Genomic DNA, 14,542 nt, shown 5'->3' with positions numbered 1-14,542 from the left:
CAGAGAACTTCACTGGATTAATTCCTGAGTAGATGTTTTTCTAAAATGCTTTAGTAGTTCAATCTGAATGTAAAGACTGATAGTGATGGAGAAGTCACTGCAACCCTTGGTGAATTGTTCCAATGCTTGATAACCCTCCCTGTTAAAATGTACACCTTATGCCAGCTATTCAGTAAAGAAACTTTTCTAATTTAGAGATCAAAACTAACTTTACCTGGGCCCACCATCCCCTGGTACCAGTACTTTCAAGTCAGGCATTATGTTCCTCAACTTCTCAGAAACCTACTTTACAGAAAGCTCACTTTAATGGAAACAACAGTACCTGGTCATTTAGGAAAAAAGTTTGTCAATCCTTGCAGACCACTTTCCTAATAAAAAGCATCCATATATAACACCCTGGAGGAAAAGGAAGCAGAGGAATGGGGGTTTGAGCCACCAAAAAGGAAATTATGGAAAAGTTAACACACCATTTACATACCAAGCAAAGTAGACAGAGGACAGGTAGATACTTAGATATTTGGTTCCCTTTTATTTGGTTCACAGACAAAGTACAGGTTTCAGAGTAGCAGCCGTGTTAGTCTGTATCTGCAAAAAGAACAGGAGTACTTGTGGCACCTTAGAGACTAACATTTATTAGAGCATAAGCTTTCGTGGACTACATATGCATCCGAAGAAGTGGGCTGTAGTCCACGAAAGCTTATGCTCTAATAAATTTGTTAGACAAAGTACATTCACCTGCCAAAGAACCAGTATACCTGTCCAATTTTTTTATTATCTTTTTTAAAGACTAACATTTTTCAGACCTACCTGGTCTGTTAAAAGCGTACATCAAGATTGCACTCAACTAAATAAAATCACTAGCAACAACATCGCTCCAATATGGTAACACCCTGTTAAACAGAAAGATCTGACAACCATGTGTGTGTCTAAAATGCATCTTTAAAACAAAAACTGTTGTAATGATTGTTTTATTTGATATTTGCAGGGATTTGTAAACTTGTTCAAACTTGCTAAATAAATAGTGAAAGTGTGCCTATTTCCAGTCTGAATGTATCTAGCTTTATCTACCAGCCATTGGATCTTGTTAGACCTTTGTCTGCTAGACTGCAGAGCCTATTAAATATTTCTTCTCCATGTAGGTACTTAAACAGATCAAGCAACCCTTTAACCTTCTCTTTGTTAAGCTAAAGAGACTCCAGGAACTAGCCACTAGAAATCAGGCTTGCGCCAATCCTTTAATCATTCGCATGGCTCTTTTTAACCCTTCTCCGATTTATCGACATCCTCCTTGAGCTGTTGACACCAGGACAGGACACAGGTTATTCCCTTTATATTAGTCACTTGGGACTGGAATCCTATCTACTCCTACTCCAGATTTCACTGTTTATTCAGCCAATGAATCTCAGTGGCCTTTTAAGTTTTCGGCTACATCATTGCACTGGGAGCTCCTGCTCAGCTGATTATCCATCACAACCCAAATCTCGGTCATTAGCAGAGACACCAACTTTCCTTGGCACCGGTGGGTGCTTGCCCTCAGCCCCACCCCTATTGGACCCCTCCCCAAATCCCCACACTGGCCCCGCCACTTTCCCAAGTGAGCGTCGCTTCCTGCGTGAAAGAGCTGTTTCGTGGTGCAAGTGCTGGGGGGGGAGGGGGGGAGGGAGAAGCAGGACTCGGCGGTGCGCTCAGGGGAGGAGGCGGAGCGGAGGCAAGCTGGGGGCTGGGGCAGGGAGCTGCTGGGGGGTGCAGAGCACCCATCAATTTTTCCCTGTGGGTGCTCCAGCCCCAGAGCACCCACAGAGTCAGCGCTTATGGTCATTAGCAGGGCCTGACTAGATACCCCAATCCTAGCACATCCTTCGACCCACATTCCCCTCACCAATAGTTCTAGGAAGTTGAGAGCTTAGCTTAGCATCTCTAGCTCAACACGAACACCTAGTAAAGGTGAGATTCAGGTAACCCTTAGCAGCACTGCAGCTTTCCAATGTTCATCGCCATAGAAAAGAGCTTCCCCATCTCCTGACCCCAGGGCTGCTGCTTTCTCACAAGCCCTCTGCTATTTGGGGATTTTTCTTAAAGCCCCAGCTCCTGGAGCCATGCAATTCTGTGAGAATCTCAGCTTTCGTTTTAAAAACATTTCTAGGCCTTGTGGTTATGGAGACAAGCTTGCGAACAAAACTGAGCTTTTAGAGAGTGCTTGAGAACAAGAGAAAGCACATTACAAACAGAGCTCGGATGCTTCTAATCTCATGATTTCAAGGGTCCTGCCTTAGGATTTTTGAACACCGGGGGTTGGCAGGACCCTCCCATGATGCCACACAGAACTCCAGATCCCCTCGTGTCTCCACTGCAGCCACCCCACCACCAACATATACCCCACCCTTGCAGGTTCCCTGCTGGCTAGGCGGAGTACTTCTAACAGACCAGCTACATAAGGAATGCAGCCCAGAGCTCAGCAGTAGGTCAGAGTGGGTTGCAGAACTCTGGACTTCGCCTCCCCTGCTCTGCTTCCCTATTAGCCCCAAACCCTCCTTTCTCACTCCACCACCCATAGCGTCCCGTCCCCCCATCACAAGAGCTGGCTGCATTCAAGCATTAGCCACTCAGAAACAAGCTACAAGTAAATTAGTGAATTAGCATCGCCAAGTTAGATCCCACACAGGAGTTGAGGGCTCAATTTCCGACCCCGTCTAATTTGCTAGAGGACTTTAGGGAAAGCCATTTAAAGCCAGCCTTGACTCCCTGACTCACAGGGGCACTGAAGTTTAACAAAGGTTTGCAACGAACTTTGTGATAATATTCTGCATGCGTCTCTTCCAAGAATCACAAACTCCCAGGGCCACCCAAGGCAAAACGCAACAGAAAAATTAAACCCCGCAAGCGAGCACATCTGCTTCGGGCAAGCAGCGAGGCAGGTGAGGTCTCATCCAAGAGCAGAAACCGGAGCAGATTTCAAATAGCTTCTGAAGAAGGGTCCTATCATGAAAGCCATCCCCACTGCTTGAGTCATTGGGGGAATAAAACTTTCAGTGACCAGACTGAAAGACTAGGGCCTACGTTTTCAAAGCCATCTGGTGATTTTAGATGCCTAAGACCCTCCCCCCACACACACACCCCCCCAAGGGACCCCAAATTTTAGAAAGGGTTGAGCATTGGTCCTCTGAAAAGTCAGGCATCTGTAAGGGGTCTCAAGTGGCACCAAAAAAAAAATTTTTTTAATCAAGTTTAAAAGGCAGCTTTTGCCTCCGGATTTCAGCTAGAAAACTGAGCTGGTTTGCATTAAGCAGGCTTAATTTTTATCCTATTGTAGGGATCAGAGCAGGGCTGTGTGTTGCCCCAGGTGTAAAGAGTCTTAAAAGTTAATTGAGTTTCCGTCACCCTCCTGCTATTGATCAATATCTATGTCCTGGCCAGCTGCAGTTTGAGAGGCGGGATCATGACTCTCCCTGGTAACGGAGGTGATTGGCAGGTGATCGAACGAGGCTCACTGGCACTGAAGCCTAGCTCACCACCCACCTGTTCTTGCAGGTTAATAACTTAGTCACATGGATCCCTGGCACTGCCCTTGCCGGTGGGCTCTGAGCATTATAAGGAAAAGCAGATATGTGCTTTAGATGCCAGATTCCTAAGGCCTATCATGCAACGTCAGTGCGAGGATTCACATGCACTGTGATTCTAGGGCCAGGCCCAAACCCCAATAAGTTCAATGGAAAAAGCCCAGATCAGACTTTCAGGGCATCTCACCACACCTCCATCTAGTGTTTGGTCCCAGCAACTACACAACCAGCTACCATCTCCCAACTCAAGGAGAGACTGTCTGTTCAAGTGGGAGCAACATCTGCTTTTGGCTGTGAAAAGCAGGGCTGCCAAGAGTGGGTCCGGGCCCCGGTGAAAAAGTTTTCAGGCCCCCCAGCAAAGGCAGACCCGCTAAACATGGCCGAGGAAGCCGGGCCCCCTTCCGGACCGCTGGGCCCTGGTAATTTGTACCGGCTTTCGCACCCCCTGCCCACATCGGCCCTGGTGAAAAGCCCCAGTTTCAATTCTAATCGATGACCAGCATGTGTACATTAGGGCTGCCAACTTTCTAACTGCACAAAACCAAACATTCCTGCCCTGCCCTCCGGTCAGCACTGGGCACTTGGCAAATCACAGAAAGGACGTTTGATTCGGACTGGACGGGTGGGAGCTCACTGTCTGAAAACAAGCCCCTGGCTATCTGCGATTAGTTTCAGAACAGTCTCACCCAGAGTTAGGGTATGTCTGTGCCAGGAGTGACGGAAGCCCCCTAAAGGTGGGGGACCACTGGGGCCCAAACTGGGGCCCCACCCCCTTCACCAAGGCCCCACCCCCACTTGCTCCTCTCTGCCAACCTCCCCTGTTGCTCACCCTTACGGCAAGTAAAAAGTGGAAAGGCAGAGCCCTCCCCCTTTTAAAAATAATGGGGCCATGTTCCCCCTGTTCCAACATCTCTGGTCTGTGCCATCCTGATGATGATTTAATTGGGGATTGGTCCTGCTTTGAGCAGGGGGTTGGACTAGATCTCCTGAGGTCCCTTCCAACCCTGATATTCTATGATCCTAACACCATAGTGTAGGCACTTCTTGCACTGGAAAAACCTCTTCCATCATCAACCTAGCTAACCCACCTCTCCAGCTGGAGGTCACCCTAAATGCTTCTACACTGAGGGTTAGGTTGACCTCTCTCAGTCATGCAGAGTGTGAATTTTGTAAAAAGCCAGCCCTGAGCAATGTAGCTTGGGCGATCTAATGTTTAAAGACCTGGGGACCACTCTTAACAGCTGTGGTACTAGAGATCCCAGACTCCATTCAGTCCCACGGTGTCTGAAGTTGTGACCAGGTGTTAGGTGCTCTGAACTTTGGGAATGCTCAGATCTGGCCCTCAAGCTTAGAGGCTCTGGCCCCCTCTCTAATTAGGGCAGCAGATAGCCAGCTGGGAATGGCACCGCACAAAAAGAGTGCTTTGTTGAGCATCTCTGAAGAGCGAGGTGTTCCTGAAAAGAGCAAACGCAGAGCTGTTTTGCTGATGCTGAGAAACGAATCCCAGGAAGGATCTATGGGGATTTAAGACTTAGCAGAACCACAAACATCTTTAGATGTCTTTGAAAAATCAGATGCAATGGAAAGGGTTTGGTACCTCGGAGCATGTGGGAGAACTGCTGCCTCCACATGCGATTGGCTGATTCAGATGCTTCTTGTGATCAGGACCTCCAGTGCCCCAGGGGGATCAGGGCTACAGGAACGAAACTTGCCTGCAAAGGAGGAAGAAAAGACGGTGTGAGCGGCACAGGAAGGAGGGGGTATTTAGGGTCACAAGGAAGCAGAAGTGGGTCCCTGGCCATGGCAGTGTCAGGCTCAGACACTGACCTTGCCACAAGGTTTGGGGTGCTTCGAACTGGACCCAGTGTGAGTTACTCTAGCCAAGAACACATTGGGCTCAAGCAAAAAAACCACACACACCACACACTAACAGGAGGAGAGTCCTGGGGGCAAATTCAGGAGGGCTCCTCCAGTCCTTCTGTTGGGAGAGTGAGGATCTCTGGCACAGCCAGTGTGGTACCCCCACAGAAAAAGGCCCACGGAGTTCTCAGATCCACTAGAGGCCAGTGCTGTCTGGGTGATACCTGGTGCCTCTACTCCAAGCTCTGGAGCCTCTCCCTGGCAGGCCAGCTCCCTCAGAGTCATGCTGCCTGGGGTTCTCCTGCCCACTGCTGCCTGGCACACTCCTTAATGGGGTTCCTCACTGCCGAGGGGATTCCAGGAGGTTATGGAGAGCCTCAGACTGTACTCCCTTCTCAACATATTCCCCAGAAGGATGTCACGGCCCTATGGCCCACCCCCTACACTTGCATGGACCATACAGGGCTATCTGCAAGCTGGGGAATAGGGGAGGGGAGGATAGTGCTGCAGAGGCAGCTAAGTCTCCCTTCCACATTGCCTGGGGCAAGTCCAAACACGGATGGTTCCAAGGTGTGTGACAACAGAACACTGTCACTGTTAAGAAAATCTCCATTAGCAACACACACACCACGCTGCCTGGGCAGAGACTCTGGTTCCTAAGATTCATTGCTAGAAAAGCAACAGATTCTGTGCTTGGAAAGAGAAGGAAACAGACTTTCAGGAGGGCTGAATTCTCTGACTGTATCCCACCTTCAATTTCACACCCAAGCTAGTCAAGAGGAAACACTGTTGATCTTCCAAAGAACAATACAATTTAGCAACAAGAGAACCCAACTGCAACAAAAGGGGAAGAAACTTGAGGCTTGCCAGAAACACACCTGAAATATTAATGTCTGGAAGGTTTCTCATTCAAAGGAAAATTGCAGCGTTTGCAACAGACACAGTGCTCTCAAAACACTTGGCAAAGGCAATCACGTATTGTTCCTATTTGACATAAGGAAACGGCGGCATGACTAGGGTCTGAGTTCAGGACTCTATGGAAGAGCCATTGTTAGGGAAGTGGTCAGCATTTCTAGGGCACTAGATGAGGGCAAGCTTCTTCAGTGGAGCTGCCCTCTTCCCCTTTGAGATCAGCCGAGATGGAACCAACACCTCGCCCTTCAGGCTTTCAACAGTGATCCATGTTAACAGAGCAGGCGCTATTGTCATCCTCCAGTGGTCAGACCAGGTAAAGAGGATGGTTTGCTATTGTCCCCACACTCAGTAGATGCTAGCCCTTTTTAATCTGGATGTCCAGGGCTCATTCCCACAGGGGGCCACATTCAGCAGTGGCATGGCACAGTGGGAAAGCACCCTGCTTTGAAGGTATTTTTCAACATATATGGAGACCGCTTGAAGGGCTTAGATGCTTGATTTTGTTAGCATTCTAGGCTGAGTCTGGGAACAGAATTCGCAGAGACTGAGGAGTGGAAGATGCAGGCCTGCTCTCCACTTCGGGCACGTCCACATGCCCAGCTCAGCTGCAGGGGTAGGGCTATTTCACTGTAGTGTAGACACTTGCTACAATGACGGAAGAGGGTTTCCCATCCTGGTAATAAATCCACCCCCTCAACAGCCCTGAACCATGTGGCTTGGCTGATGTACATTTTAGGTGTAGACCAGCTCTTAAACTTGCATCAGCATGGCTGTGTGGGTAAACCCACTCCCCAGTGACACAGCTATGCCAACAAAACTCCCAGTGGAGACACAGCTAGGGCAGTAGAACAGGGCTTCTGTGGGCATAGCCCAGAGCGGATGTGGGGGGGGACATGCAGGGTCACAGCATGCTCCCCTCCAATTTCTGTCAGGGTTTGCCAGCCAGACCCCCTCCCTTGTGCTGCAGCTCCCGGAGCTGGTGAGCTGCAAGCCGTGGCTGTGGGGAGAAGCAGCAAACAGCTAGGAGCTACAGGGAGGGGCTGCTGAGGGTAAGAGGTGGGATGTGCCTTGGGGGGGTAGCTCAAGCTGTTTGGGGGAAACCTTTAAATTGCACCCCACCCCTGCTCTGTCAGCAGGTACCAGTCATCTCTGGCATAGCCAATGTCTTTCAAGGGAGTTGCTGATCCTACACTGGCAGAACTGCTATCAGCACATGCGGTGTCTACACTGGGGGCTATCCCAACAGGCTCTGTAGTGCAGACAGCCGTAGCCGGACAGCAACAAGGATACGAGGTCTGACCAGGTCCATTTAGCCCAGTACCCCACTCTCCTCTGATGCATCTGCTGCTGGCCACTGTCAGAAAGTGCCAGCAGCCCCAATAGGTCAGATTTTCCACAAAGGCTCAAGCCCCAGTAGCTCCCAGGATTCTCCATGAGATTGACCCTTATGGAATAAGTGCTACCCACAGGAGAGATTACTTCTGAACCCTGCCACCCCTCAGCATTTGGCTTATACCATGAAAGTGTGTATCCACTGCAAATCTCTACCCTCTCCTCTAACAAACTGCCTCATGTCTGAAAACCAAGGCTAAAGCAGAGGACCTCAAAACCTAGACAAGGGGCACATAAGAAGCAGGCTAATTTGATTCTCTGGTCTCTGCTGTCTGGGAGAGCAAAGCCGCCTAGGAAAAACGGGAAATTACCTGCAAAGATAATGACATTTCACAGCTCCCAGACATCAGGGACGTTACTTAGGTCAAACCCAAGGAGCTATTACTGTGCTGTTTAACTGTGCCTGGCGGGGAGAGAGAACTCAAAGCTCACCCGCTGGAAGGGGCTTGGCTTTAGGAGAAAAGCTGTAGTTATTCTGAGACTGGATTTTAGCCACCTCCACTACATTTGCAGCCGCCAGGGCCCGATCAGGGCTCTGCAGACAGAAATAGAGGCAGTCATTGAACTTTTGCTGCACTGCTCTTACTCGGGCTGGGCTGACGTGCTGCTCAAGGGCGCGACTGGTTGTTTTCGACCCAACGGCATTAGGTAGGGATGATCATTTAAGAGATGGGCAAAGGTAGAAGCGCTACCACAGAAAAGTTCACCACTGTCTCTTCTTTGCGAGCATGCCGGTGACTCGAAAAGGGGCTATTTTAATAACTAGGTAGCTCTAGCTGGAGACTTCAAGTCATTTTACAAAGATGGCCAGTGCAATTACCCCCATTTTATACATGAGGAAACTGAGGCACTGGGCAGGCCGACCTTGTACTAGTCCCAACAGGCAGAGATGGGAACAAAATCCACATCTCCCGCATTCTAGTCTAGTGCTCTTTCACTAGGTCTCACAGCCTTTTAACTTGGGATCCTCCCTCTACCACCCCTGCTACGAGCAGAGTTCATTGTGGTCGTGTGCTTTGTACACCTTGCCATTCTCTGATCCTTTTAGAGACCAGATGGATTGGCTAGATGCTCTGAGCCCCAGGTCTCCACTCCTCTCACTCACACCACTGTAACACCACTGTTTACCTCTAGCAAGAGGAGAATCAGGCCCTCTGCAAGTACCAGAGTTTGGCCAGGTTATGACAAGGGACAATGTTAGCGGCTTCCATGGAGAACAGAGTTTTTGGGCACAGCACTGTAAGACCTGCCATCATGCATCACCAGGGATTGAATTTGCACCTTCCAGTGCTGAAGGCACAAGTCTCTGCCACATGAGCTAGAGGCGCAAGTCCTCTAGCTGGTAGCAGTTGTAGGCTAGTTTCCTTCACCTGCTAATACAGGGAAATGCAGAACACACTAGAGAGGAAGGGTGGTTAAAAGCCTGGACTGAGTCTCTGGAAATCTAAATTTAATCCCCAGCTCTGCAATTGGCTCAATGTGTGATTTTGGGCAAATCACTTAAGGCAGGCAGCTGGCCTTAGCCCTGCTGCAGTGCTGACTGGGAGCTGCCTGAGGTAAGCGCCGCCCAGCCAGAGCCTGCACCTTGAACCCCCTCCTGCACCCTAACTCCCTCCCACACCTCAACCCTCTCCTCCAGCCCTGAGCCCCCTCCCAGAGCCTGCACCAGCCCTGAGCCTCCTCCCACACTCCAAACCCCTCATCCCCAGCCCCACCCCAGAGCCTGCACCCCCAGCTGGAGCCCTCACCCCCCTCCCACATCCCAACCCCCTGCTCCAGCTCAGTGAAATGGAGTGAGGGTGGGGGGAGAGCAAGCAACGGAGTGAAGGGGTGGGGCCTTGGGGAAGGGTGTTCAGTTTTGTGCAATTAGAAAATTGGCAACCCTATTTTCAACTCCTTCCCTCATTTCTTCTGTACAACAATCAAGACTGAAGTCATTTTACCAGAAATTGCATTTTTTAAATCAGCCAACAAAAACATTTAGTCTCTTAATATGACCGAGTCCAGGAGTTCACAAGAGTAATACATCATTGCAGGAGCAGCAAAGGGTAAATGGCAATCCAGATCTGAACTGTTCTACTTCTGCAAAAAAAAGTCAGGTTGTTTGGGTCTGGGGACTTGGTTCTGACTAGAGCAGGCAGAATGGATTTTTTTTTTAATCTCATAAAAAGCTTCAAGATTGGGATTTTTCAGCCTGAACTGGGGCACAGTTTTTTGTGAAACCAAATTCCAAACCATGTTTTGTTTCAATTGTGACCGTTAAATTTTAAAACAAAATAAAATAAGGTGCATCTCAAAAGAGTCATTAAAAAACCCAGCCCCTTTTTGTTCTCAAAAGTCAGAAAAACACATTGAAAGCATCAACACATCCTGGATTACCTTTTTCTAAACCAAATTGTCAAAATCATGTTGATTTCACAGAAAATTTCAGTATTGTCAAAATGGCATATCTGGACCAAAAAAAATTCCCAACCACCTCTAGTTCTGATCCACCTGCCAAGATCTGGCATAAGCCGTGTCATACACATCTAGAAGCCTGGTTCTCAACCGGGGTACACAGAGGTCTTCCAGGGAATACATCAACTCAGCTAGATATTTGCTAGTGTTTATGTAGCCTGTTGAACTTGGCAAAGTCAGTACCAACTAAAATGTAATAGACAAAATGAGAAGGTAAGCCATTTGTCAGGAATAGTGTGCTGTGCCACTTTTCTATTTTTATCACTGATTTTTGTAAGCAAGTCACTTTTAAGGGAGGAGAAACTTGGGGATACACAAGACAAATCAGACTCCTGAAGGGAGTACAGTAGTCTGGAAAGGTTGAGAGCCACTGCCCTAGAACAAAGCAGCACGGATAGAATTTCATGCAACACAGGCTGTGCCTCAGAATCATAGAATATCAGGGTTGGAAGGGACCTCAGGAGGTCATCTAGGCCAACCCCCTGCTCAAAGCAGGACCAATCCCCAACTAAATCATTCCAGCCAGGGCTTTGTCAAGCCTGACCTTAAAAACCTCTAAGGAAGGAGATTCCACCACCTCCCTAGGGAACGCATTCCAGTGCTTCACCACCCTCCTAGTGAAAAAGTGTTTCCTAATATCCAACCTAGACCTCCCCCACTGCAACTTAAGACCATTGCTCCTTGTTCTGTCACCTGGTACCACTGAGAACAGTCTAGATCCATCCTCTTTGGAACCCCCTTTCAGGTAGTTGAAAGCAGCTATCAAATCCCCCCTCATTCTTCTCTTCTGCAGACTAAATAATCCCAGTTCCCTCAGCCTCTCCTCATAAATCATGTGCTCCAGCCCCCAATCATTTTTGTTGCCCTCCGCTGGACTCTTTCCAATTTTTCCACATCCTTCTTGTAGTGTGGGGCCCAAAACTGGACACAGTACTCCAGATGAGGCCTCACCAATGTTGACTAGAGGGGAATGATCATGTCCAGATAGTGAACACTTTTTTCCTAGTGAAGAGAAAGGAATTAGCCCAAAGGTCCTATTTCTACCCTTTGACGGGTCTATCCTTAGTGCAGCTCCACTGACACTGCAAAGAACAGAGACCTCTGTCTAATGCTTCTTTGGGCTCCATATGCCAGCTGCCTCTATCCCAACCTACTGACGCAGTGTCTGGCTCCGGCACAGAACCAACTGACCATGGACATCCTTGTATTCTGCTAGGGGATTCCAGTGGCTCAGAGGACTAGTTAGATGAATAACCCTCTCCCTCTAAGTAGCCAGATCAAATATAGCCCAGTTTGACAATACCCTAAAGTTGTTACCATGTGATGCCCTATGTGAAACAAGTTTGATGGGTCTCTGTTCAGTGCCTAGCAGAGAGTGGTCTATTCACAAGCCACCACTTTAACTGATGCTCTCTGGAGAGAGGCCAAGGGTTGATGGGCTTTGGCACAGGAGTGCCTCTGTCCTGCTAAGAAGGGATCCAAGAGAATCAAAGTTGAAGTATGTTGGAATGGCAGCATCTGGGGTGTTTACAATGCCTGAGCTGGTGCTGTTGCTGTTTTGAGGACGGGGCTTTCCCTCTCCAGCACAAAATTAAGTTCACCATCATGGTCTGTCTTCACCACCTCCATGCTACTCTATCCGCCATCCAGCTCTTTGTGGAGAGATGCTCCCAGTTCCTTGGTGGTAATTACATCTGTTTGCAGACGAACGGGGCTAGTTGCTTTTGGGGGGAGGGGATGGGGGGAGGGGATGGGGGGGTTAGTTTACCAACCATTTCCCCTTTAAAAAAAAACCTAAACTAATCTGCTGCATCCTGCACAACTGAAGTAAAGGGAAAGCCAGCAAGAGGGAGGAACTGTTCTACACACCATGGGGAACGAGGAGGTTGGGAGAGAACCCAGAGGTTGAATGCAAAAATCTTCAGCTACGAGTCTCTCCCCTCTAGCCCTGGCTTGTGCAGGGGAGATAAATGCAGGAACAGTCAGTCTGAGACATACAGAGTAGCACCTCGAGGCCCCTACAGATCAGGGCCCCATTGTGTTAGGTGGGGCACAACTGTACCCATGGGTGGCAGGTGAACTGGCCGTCGGGACAGGCTAGCCCCTGCCCTTCTGGCTGAGACACCATCCCTCCCCGTTCCCTTTTACTTCCCTCCCCCACCCCCCTGAGGCCAGAGCACCTCCACCACAGCTGCCAACCCAGCCTGGGCCACAGAAGCGCAGTGGAAAATGCAGGAAGGGGCCTGGGAGTGGAGCATGGGCAGGACCACACCAGGCTGTTTGGGGAGGCTCAGCCTCCCCCAGCCTACGATACCTGCCCTCCACGACTGTACCAAGATCAATCGCCTCGTATTGAGAAGGGGCTTTAGAGGTGCTGAGATGAATGATATTCTAGAAAGACAGTGTTATGCGCATTGCAAGACCCCAACATTGGCAATACACTGCACCAATGAAAACTTCTCCACACGGGGGAGAACTGGTCCAAATCACTATACAGCATCAAATTATACACACTTGTCTCCACTACTTTCAACCCAAGCACCTCACAAACAAGCACAGAAGAGTTATTGCCCATTTTCCAGATGGGGAAAACTGAGGTCAGGAGAGAGGATGTGATTCGCACAACTTCACCCAGCAAATCAGCAACATAGCTGGGACAAGAACTCACCTCTCCCACTTCATAGTCCTGCATTCGAACCACAAGACCATTCTCCTCCTTTAGAGGGCTGGAAATGCCTAGGCTTTAACAACGTCTATTTTAAGTGGACTCAGCCTCTCTACATCTCCCAGCAATGTGCTCTGGGTAGAGACAACCTTTGGTCTGCCCAAAACCAAGTGGCAGGTCTGAATTTCTCTTTGTTTAATCCACAGCCAGGGGATCCTCACTGGAAACAGTTTTTGCTGAATAATATTTTAGTGTGAGCTAAAAAAAAAGTCTTCCTCTTCTACTAAAACTAGTAAACCAAAGGATGTTAAATTGGTGCATTTTCAAATACACCCCTCCAGAAAAGAGACTCCACTGTGTGGATACGTGCTGTGTGCTGGTGCTTCTGCCCCTGTTTTGTGTACCCCACACTGGGTAATAAACACAGGCAGACTCCAGGCTTGTAAAACTAGACTGGCTTTGTCAGGAGAGCTATTTATGGAGATGTTCCAACTGCAGGACACATTACAGCCATGTGCACACAGACCAGCTTCCTGGCACCTCCCTGAATTCCTCTCTTGCAACTTGTGCTCACCCCCTCCAAGGTCCCTGTAGGTTACTACAGTCCCCCTCCACCCAAACGTGTTGCAGAGACTGTCAGGACAAACTTCTAATGACACTGTATCCAGGAAGGATTATGGGATACTGCTGAGAAATCATGAGATCTTATCTGGAGGAGTGAGAGTTTGATTTCTCCTCCGACAATTCCCCCAGAAGGCTTTGTACAGTCACCCATAATGCACCGCTGTTTGCAGTGGTGCTGGAAACTCATACATACCTAGAAGCACAACTGGTAAAAAAAAGAAAAAGGGCTGATCGCCTCCCATCCCTCCCTTCTCCCCCCACCCCGCCTCACACAATTTAAGACTTCAGAATAATTTTCATCCCACAGGTTCCAAAAAAGGAACCTTTTTTATTTTTAATGAAAAAAGTCATTTTTTTTAAAAAAGGTCTTCATTTGTGTGCACTTCACCAGCAGAATGGCAGTGGAAAAGACTCTCCCTGCCTCAAAGACCTTACAATCCAAATACAAGACAACAGGTGAGTGCAGACAAGTTAACACAAGGAAACAGCAAGACATTCCAAGCCACAGTCTTGCTCCATCTCGGATTTACAGCTGGTGCAGGCTGCAGTTGGGTGCATCTGCTGCCCCCATGTCTCCCCCTAGGAGCAATGTTTAGAACCAAGGTTCCAACTTTGGAGAGACAATGAGACCACCGGCTAGTAGCGGAAGCTCACATTCCTACTTGTTTCATAGGCCTGGTCCCCGACCCTGCCACACATTCTGGGTCCACCTGATGGTTGCTTCACTCCCCTTCGAGCCACCCCCTAGACTAAGTATTGATCCCAGCTCCTGCTCAGCAATGCTGCAGCCTTCTCCATGCAAGGAGCCAAGCCACAGCAGGAGGAAGGAAACCCACCCACCCATATGCATCACCCAGGATGCAGCATCTCCATGAAACACAGGAGTGGAGTGCAGTGCACAATCCAGGCTAGGATTCCAACCACCAGTGGGACCCCAGTCTCTGCCCTGAGACAGGAAGTGTGGTTCAGTTGATACCTGGGTCTCCCCACTACCCACCCATGGGCGTTGGCAGGGCTGGCCTGCCATGCACTACGGGGGGATGGGTATGCAGTTCATTCAGTGCCACTGATT

The 14,542-nt window shown here is 49.1% G+C and overlaps 1 protein-coding gene across 4 annotated transcripts in view; it reads right to left on the bottom strand.

The window, feature by feature from the left end:
* LOC101944347 (glycerol-3-phosphate acyltransferase 2, mitochondrial) overlaps positions 1–14,542 on the bottom strand; it is a 124,689-nt gene that overhangs the window by 107,570 nt on the left and 2,577 nt on the right. For all 4 annotated transcript variants that reach the window (XM_065584388.1, XM_042859289.2, XM_065584387.1 and 1 more), the window contains exon 2: positions 5,155–5,269. The gene's annotated coding sequence lies outside the window, so the exon portion shown is untranslated. The remainder of the gene's footprint in view (positions 1–5,154; positions 5,270–14,542) is intronic.

Source organism: Chrysemys picta, chromosome 2 (assembly GCF_011386835.1).
Source record: "Chrysemys picta bellii isolate R12L10 chromosome 2, ASM1138683v2, whole genome shotgun sequence".
NCBI classification, from domain to species: Eukaryota; Metazoa; Chordata; order Testudines; family Emydidae; genus Chrysemys; species Chrysemys picta.
This window is presented reverse-complemented; position numbering and strand designations above follow the sequence as displayed.